Genomic DNA, 9,055 nt, shown 5'->3' with positions numbered 1-9,055 from the left:
TTGATGCGAACCGGTCTTACACTAGTTTAACACTACTTTAACTAAAGCTCAAGATTTTTAATATACAAATGATGTGATTTTTAAAGTTGACCGGTAAGTCAGCTTCTGATGTTCCGTCCTAGGTTTTTTTATTTATGAAAAAATATAGGTAACTAACAATTTTTTTGAATAATGTGAGTTAATAAAATTAAAAGAGTAAATTAACCTTAAATTTAATTAATAATATTAAATTAAGATATAATATATTTTTATTTAATTGGTAGTTGTTCATATTGTTCAAAATATTCATTGTTTATTTAGCATTCCCCTTTATTTATTTATTGTGAGGTAATGGTTTATTGATGGTCTCCGTCCCATCATTCCTTAAACCATTGAAGCACAATAAAAACAATCAATGACAAGGTATACCATTTTGGTCTTTTTGTTACAAAGTACACAGCTAAGTCCAAGTCTTCGTTTACCTGCTCAATAACACTACATGTGGATTCGTAGCTGTGATTAATTATTTATTAAATATATCTAAATTCAAGATGTTTTTTAATCTTTTTACGTAAGTATAACTGGTACTTTTGATAAAAAAAAAAATCATATATATTACATTTACAGCTCTTGAGCCAATAAAATAACAAAAAGAGGTAAAATATTTTTTTTTATCTCAAATATTTGAAAAAAAATATTAATGTGTTTCTATTATTTTGGGTAAAAAACTCAAATGAGCTAAGGGGAGCTCAAATTTACCCATTTCTGCCAAATCAAAATTTGATACAACAATCCACCAGATGACATATTTATATAATTCGAATCAAATGGATTCGAAATAATTTTGAACATAATTCGAACTCAATCAATTCGAATTAAACCCTAGTAACCTAAGCATGTAATTCGAAGCAACTCGAACCGAATTATGCATGCAAGATCACACGTAGTTCGAGTCAATAAGAATCGAATTAGCCAAGACTAAATCGAAGGATATTAATTCGAATTAGTATGAAAGGTTGACGAGTAGCATATTCGAGACATATAGATTCGAATTACTACTTGTGGTAATTTGACTCTGATGAGTTTGGAAAACTCCTAACTAATATTTATAATGACTAAACATTATTAAAAATAATTAACTGCAAAAATTAAATAATTTGATTTGATTAAATAATTTTTGTTGCAGGTTTTAATATTGGGCCGGAAAATAAAGATGTTGCTAGCCCAAATTAAAAATCAGCCTTGCTACAAATTTCCTATCAGAAGGCTGAATTGTTGTTTTAATGGGCCAAACTCAATTATTTTATAACCAAGCCCATATTTAATTTTGATGAATGCTTCCTATGCTTGATCCGCTACACTACTCATCGGGAAAGCAAATGTTAATCATTTGGGCCAGTTTTAATTTCAATGTTACAAGCCCAAATTCTATTAAGTGATGAATGGTTCCTACCTTGGTCCGAAACCAAAGAAAAATGAAAGCAAAGTGCTTCCAACGGAACCAAACTTTAACCATGTGATGGATTTCAAAATCTATTACATTGTTAATTAATGCATGGAGAACATGAGAGAGAAAGTGCAGCTGAATTGATTGATGGCCATTATGACCAACACGCCACTCTAAGCTAGGGAAGCAAAAGTAAGCCATTGTCATTTAATTAGCTTACCCACTTTGAATTGCTTTTCTTCAGATTCTCTTTTCTCTCTCATCTCTTTCTTCTTCTCTTTTCGGTCCTTGTCTAGGAAACAATGGAAGAAGTGTTCTTCAACCAAGAAAGAGAAGGAGCTGCATGCATCAAGACCATCAAGCTAATGATGGCAAGAAAACATACTAAAATAAAAATGAGCTGTGGCTAAGATTTTCACCAAATGTGGTTAGATTTGGTGAGGTTATCTTGAGCTTTTCATGCTCAAAAATGGACAATGAAGATTCGGCCAGCTGGAGGAGATCCTTGAAGCATGACTTGTCTTTGATTCTGCTCAACCACCACAGGGAGTAGCTAGAGTGGCGAAGTGATGATTGAAGGCAGAGATCAAAGCAGATGAAGTCATCATCATCATGAAGCATCAAGGGCCAGAAATCCATCTTGGAGAGCAAGCCAAGGATGGAGAGCTCAGATTGATGAAGAGTGGTGATCAAGGAAGGACTAGAGGTAATTGCATGTTGGTTAATGCATGGTTATCTCTTCTCTCTCTGTGTGGCCGAACCGGTTTGTTGAAGGAGGAAGAAGTTGGTTCGGTTTTTGGCTTCAATATGTGGAGGCTCCTCTCTTCTATAATAAGGGTGGACAACCACTGTTTGAAGCAAGGAGAAAATTTGAGAGTGCAAGGCACAGAGTTCTCAGAGTTACCTGAGCTAACAGTTTTCTCTTCTCCTTCAATGTATTCTGTTTTGTAAATTTTCTGTTTAATTTTGTCATGTCTTGAGTCTCATGGTAAAAGGCAAACAGTGAGGTTTGTAAGAAAAAGCCATAGAGCGGAAAAAGGCAGAGAGTGCAAAATTAAAAGAAAAAGCCATAGATGTCTTAGAGGTCCTTTGTTCATCTATGTTGTGTTTCATGATTCTGTGGGAATCCCCTTGTAAGTTGGGTTAGCACTTTACAAGTTGTAATCAGATTGATTATAGTGAAATTCCATCATGTTGGTGATGGAGACTGGATGTAGGCTGCACTGCACTTAGCAGCCGAACCAGGATATATCTGGGTGTGATCTTCTCTCTCTTTCTACTCCATTTCTGTTTTCTACTCACTGGAGCAAAAATCAGATTTGTCTCGTGCCAAGTGACGAGACAAAAAGAAAAGTCTCGTGGCTAGGGACGAGCAAAAACAAAAAGTCTCGTATGCAGTGAAGAGATAAAAGGAGTAAAAGTCTCCAGAATTAATCTCACAAATCAGCAAGTGTTACAAAGCAAAAAAGGGGCTTAAGATTCAACCCCCCTTCTCTTAAGCCACTGAAACCATCAGACTCAAATTGATTCGAATTATATATATATGGTGCGAATGAAGTTGATTCGAATTAGTGTGGAGAGGAGCTCTATATATAGGCTGTGAACTCATGTTGCTGTGAACCAAGAGGTGAGTTGGCTAATGAGGATAGTTTTCTAGTGCTAGTACACCACAGAGGTTCGATTAAGAGGAAAACTCGGTCTGGCATGAAGTTCACTGATAAGGATCCTCTATGTATTGTCGTTAGCCCCACGACCAGCTACGATGCTCTCGTTAGTTCCGTTCTAGTCAAGCTTGGTCTAGAAGGAGTGAAAAGGGTTAAGGAGTTTTTCTATCGCATACCAATCACGGTGCTTCATGATACGGTGAAGTATGATTGTTTCACGATCGAGAGTGATGAGGACTTGCAGGTCATGTTTCTTTCTCGTAGGCAATTTCCCGAGGTGAGGACACTAGAGCTGTTGGCAAAGTTGGTTGACGTTGTATCCAGCTCGGGTGGGTCGAACCGGAATGCCAATACTATAGCCACGGTGGCCGGTTCGAGCTCGAGACCTGCGGTTGCTTCATCGTCCGTTCCAGTGTATGAGCCAGCGATCCAGCCTGCCGCCTCCCCATCTTTTGCTGTTGATCTTAGCAGCAATGTTGGAGAAGAGGTTGGATATGGGGAACATCTTCCGGCCGAAGTACAGTGTCCTCCACCGGCTGGTGTTGGAAAGGGATTATGTGATGATCCAGATGAATAAAAAATAATTCATGTAAGATCGTTCGATGTAATAAAAAACAAAAAAAAGTAATCGTTCGATGCGACATATTAAACCAGCATATTTCACCAAGTGTAGAAACCATCAACAAAAAACAACTACCCTAAAAAAACCAATATCAAAAACCATTATCAACTAAAAAAAACCGGTGACAAAAACCACTATAAAAAATCATTAACGAAAACCACTAACAAAAACAACTAACAAAAACCGGTGACAAAAACCACTAGCCTATACCACTATCATAAACCGCTAACACTAACATTACCCACTATCAAAAACCATTAACATAAACCACAGGCCAACACCACTTTTCTAAACCACTACCCTAAACCACTATCCTAAACCACTAACAATCACATAAACCACTATCACAACCCGTTAACAAAAACCGCTATCATAAAACCACTATCATGAAACCAATATCATAAAACCACAACCATAAAACCACTCTCATAAAAACCACTACCGTAACGGAAAACACTAGCTACAGCGCAACATCAGAGACCACTAACCTCGTCGTTGATCACCCCGGCGATATAAGCGACTCCATCCAAACGATAAAGCCTCCCCGGATCGTCCCCCATCGCCTGAATATGGCGCTCCGGTCTTACTCGAATCGAATGTTGGTCGTTTTCTCTGGGATTTGGTGGGGTATGAGAATGAGAAAGTGATTCGAATGAACTTGGTTCGAACTCTTTATATAGGCGAATGCAGTGTAATTCGAGACAACTCGATTCGAATTACTTAGGATGGCCAAAATCAAGTAATTCGAATCAATACGATTCGAACTCCTCTCCATACTCGATCACATAGTAATTCGAATTAATACTACTCGAACCTCTCTTTTGTAATTCGATAGAAGTAGACTCGAATTACTCACAAATTTTTAAGCCTAATTCGGTGCTTCTTGATTCGAATTACGTGTGATAGTGTCAGTGAGTAATTCGAATTTACTCAATTCGAATTACGTGATAACCTAATTCGAATCCTATTGTGTCGAATTATATAAATATGGGATCTGGTGGAATGTAGTAGCAAAATTTCATTTGGCGGATTTGAGTAAAAACGAGCTCCTCTCGGCTCATTTCAGTTTTTTACCCTATTATTTTTGTTTTATTTGTATTCCAAATGTTTTAAGAGTGCCATGAAAGATTAATGAAAGTCATTTTCATTTGTCACATTAGTCGTTTTCATTAATGAAAATGACTTTTTCTCTGTGATTTGTTTTTTTTTTATGTTTTAAAATATTTTTAAAATATTTTTATCGTTAATAAAGTTAGAAGACATTTTTGTAAGAAATTAGACAATGAAAATATTTTTAGTTATTTACTCTTTTGAAAGAACATTATATGTATTTTTTTTGCATTAAAATTAAATTGTTAAAAAAAGCGATAAAGAAGTAAATTTATCTTATTAAAATTATTAAAGAATGGTACAAATATATATCCTCACTCTAAATATGCCATATACTACATTCAACGGAAGTTGACTACGTTACCCCTCAAATTTCTTTTAAATCCTACTTTTGCATTTATAAACCATATTATGGGTTTAATAACCTTAGATTCCTAGTAGTCCAAGTCATAGTCAGCTTCACAGAAATTTTAAATAATAACATGTTTATTTATATGTATATATATAAATAAAAGAAAAATTTACAGTGAGTAAAAGAAAAATCGGTAGATATAATTATGGTAGATATAATCATCTTATCATCTGAACATAAGAAAAATGGGTATAAAAATTAAAATTAGGTAACATTCTAATAAGAATAATATAATGTAAATTTGGACTCAAATTTCAATTAGATATCAAATTCAAGTTACTCTGCTTGAATATACAAGGTTAGGTTGATGAAATCCAAGAGTACCGTAACATCAACAAATAATAAATAACTCATATATAGAATAAGAATAATGTCACTTTCAATAAGTTAAAAATAAAACTTCATTTATCAACAAAGTCTGAGTGTCTGAATTAAACATCACAATTTAGTCACATGCTCAGGCATTAAATTACAAATTATAGACTTGACTCAAGGAGTTTAAGGTAAAAGTAAAACTAAATCGAAGAGAAATTAGATGAAGGTGATGCAGTGTTCTAGTGTAACAAAGTGATGAAAATGAACTTATATTAATGATTGCAATTATATTTACAAGAACAGCTATTTGTATATATAGCAGAGTACGCACTACTATAGCTAAGAATTTGTTACACCAGAAAACAGAAATAACAGAAAGTTTCCTTTAACAGAAGGTTATGTAGGGTTTTTGGTTCGGGAGTTTGTCTAGACCGATCGGGAGAGCCTGCGAAACAACAGGCAGATTTAAATTATATTGGGTTAGATGGAGAAATTGGTTGCACAGTGAATGGTGCAGGGTTAGCAATGGTCACAATGGATATAATTAAATTGCATGGTGGGGTGCTTCGGCCAATTTTCTGGATGTAGGTGGCAATGCCTCTGAAGGCCAAGTAATGTTGAAAAAAGACACACATAAATTTGCGGCGGTTTTAAAACCGCTGCATATTTTTTACTCATTGACCACAATAGCGGCGGTTCTGAAAACCGCCAGTAAACATGAAGCAAATCGTGTCAGACTCATTTGGCGGCGGTTTTCTAATTGTGTGTCGCGAAATTTTGATTTTGTGGCGGTTATGCCAGCGGTTGCTGGAAACCGCCGCCAAACCCAATCCCGACGCCCATATCCATGACGTTTCAGTTTGCCGCCGGCCTTTGATTTTGCGCCGCTAATCAAGAAGAAAACCGCCGATATTTTGCACCTCCCTTGTAGTGTACCTCATTCTCTAAGCTATTAATCTATACACTCCTTCACTAACGGACACTTGAAAAAAAAATATATCTGCATGAAATTTCTGATGCAAAAAAGAAAATCTTGGTGCAGAAAATATACATTTGGAGAACATGCAATAACTTCCGGAGAGAATAAAAACAAAATACAAGATGTTGGAACATCAATTCCATCTGCTATCAACCTCATTAATGACCCATACAAGGGAAATTTTCAATTTTCTACCAAATTATTGGGTCCTTCATATGGACAGACTCTTTCCTCCTCATCTTTGCCTTTTGTTCATGCAGACCTCATTACTCTTAACATATCCCAAAATCACTTGAATGGTTCAAGATTTACATGGAAGAAGAAAAGCTCTTCCTTCTTGAGTATTCAAGAAGTTTTCCTTCATTTGATTAAAAGCCACACACTAAAGACGCAGGTGATTTTCTAGTTTGAGACATTTTAGCTAGGTGCAACCAAGCATTGAATTGCTACAAGTTTTTTCCGCACCACATCGGCTAGCAGTTTCAATAGTTTCAGGCAAGAAATTGTACTGCTTTCAGGGTCTTTTGGAAGCCCAATACCTGTAGAGGAAACCAAAGTTTTTGATTCTCAAATTTACTATAAGAAGCATAATGACATAGTACCATAATTCTGGCAAATATAGGAAATAGAACATTTGTTTTACGAAAATGAAAACATCAACCTATGGAGCTAGCGCTGTGTTTATATACATATATTTGATGAATTTAATTTTTTTGCCAAAATTACCCACATCTGATGTCTTTCAGTAAGCACAACCAAGATATAATGGCCAACACACAAACAAGATGCTTGAAAGTGCGCCTTTCTCAAAGTCAATATACATCAAGGAAGGAAGCCTTTTACAAGAACCTTTCATTAGTTTATCATCGAATGCTTGCATTATCATATCCACGAAACGACATGCATCTTCTTGCAATCTTAGACTCTACATTTTAAAACAGAGATAAGTATAATTAGACAGGGACAAGGAACAAGTACGAGCAATGATGGAAATTTTAAATAAAGCATAATATCAGCACAAAAAGCTAGAAACAGTATGTAACCTTGATTATTTGCTTTCCTTGCAGCAGAAGCAAATTCTTTAATTGACATAGTGGGTGGTTCTAGAGATTCATTGGTATAGCAAGTTGCTCCATTCATAAATAAACCTGAACAAAGCAAGGTAGGATTATTCAGTCAATAAAAATGTAGAGACAGTGCAAGAGGTGGCTTTGCAAGACACGGACAATGCAATCAAAAACCAACATTTCATTTCTTTTTGCACTCAAAAACTATATAACATCTTATGAGTATGAGTATATTAGAGATTGTAGATATTGACATACAGAAGTATACTGGGATACTAACATTCAATTTTGGCAAATCAAAAGAGTCAGATGAGCAATACATATCGAATTCCATGAGCGCAAATCTGGAAGACCCAATGCAAGAATATGCTGAAAAACATAGAACCCGGAGACAAATAAAATCTAGGTTTAGACCAGCCTTTTACACACAGAATTAAGATAAATTTAAAATATACTTTCATAAATATTATATATAGAAAAATAGACTGGAGCACTTTTATCAAGGTGACAGAAATAAAAACAAAATTAAAATTAAAATAAGATGGCATAAGAAAAGTAAGCTATTTTTTCCTAAATGGTATGACTTTTCAGTTGTTACCAAAAAAGCAAGATAATCCATTTCATGAAGTATTGCCTACCCGAATGCCACTGACTCGCTTTCATTGCACACTACATGATGGAGCATGGATTAGGATCATAAAGAGGAGGCGGATCTGCAATAAACCATACAAATAATGTAAGCAATATAGAAGCGATCATGAAAAAGTTTACCGTTTTGTTATTTTCTAAGCATCTAATTTGTTATCCTTAAAAAATTGGAAAAAATGGCACCCATAAGAAATGAAAAGATAATAAATATTGACGTGGTGTATTAACAAGAGAATGAAAATGGTTGATGCAAACGATTATAATAGGAGAGCAGTGAGTTTAGGGAAGAACAGAACAAAAACACTTACCTGGAATGAATTGAATCCGTGGGTGTTCCATCTCTTCCAGCTTACGCCTCAAAGGACATTCTTCCCCCATGTAGATATTTTCTATGGAGGCAAGCCAATGTTTTTCTGTGATATTCTCAAGCTTTTCACACTGACCAATTGCTAAAGTTTTGAGAGAGGTAAGATGGTGAAGCCCCTTGCAATCAAGCGTCTCCAGATTTGGAAACTTGCGCAATATAAGACACTCAAGAGAAGCAGGAAGGCAACCCTCTCCTGGGAACGACTTTATATCAAAGCATGAGGCAAGCTTAAGATCGGTAAGGCCTTCACTCTGCAAAACATTTGATGTAATCCAACTCGCTAGTTTCTCGCACTCAATGACCTCAAGAGTTTTCAAACTCGGAGGGAGGCACTCCTCAGCAAAACAATCGATTTTTCGGCAATCTTTTATACACAGCTCCTGTAGGTGGGGCGCAGCCAACCCTAGCGACGACAAGGATACTAGACTGGGGCACTCTGAGATCC

At 35.8% G+C, this 9,055-nt stretch overlaps 1 protein-coding gene across 3 annotated transcripts in view; it reads right to left on the bottom strand.

Annotated features, from left to right (window-relative positions):
* Positions 6,587 to 9,055, bottom strand: part of LOC107616513 (putative disease resistance RPP13-like protein 1) — a 26,826-nt gene continuing 24,357 nt past the window's right edge. For 2 of the 3 annotated variants that reach the window (XM_021112262.1, XM_021112264.1), the window contains one exon: positions 6,587 to 7,067. The gene's annotated coding sequence lies outside the window, so the exon portion shown is untranslated. Of the gene's footprint in view, positions 7,068 to 7,258; positions 7,454 to 7,571; positions 7,677 to 7,875; positions 7,965 to 8,233; positions 8,309 to 8,551; positions 9,050 to 9,055 lie in introns of those variants that run through there. The other variant, XR_001614526.2, reaches the window with a different exon arrangement.

This window comes from Arachis ipaensis, chromosome B09, assembly GCF_000816755.2.
Source record: "Arachis ipaensis cultivar K30076 chromosome B09, Araip1.1, whole genome shotgun sequence".
Classification (NCBI taxonomy): Eukaryota; Viridiplantae; Streptophyta; class Magnoliopsida; order Fabales; family Fabaceae; genus Arachis; species Arachis ipaensis.
The sequence above is the reverse complement of the archived record's forward strand: the minus strand, read 5'-3'. Positions and strand labels throughout refer to the sequence as shown.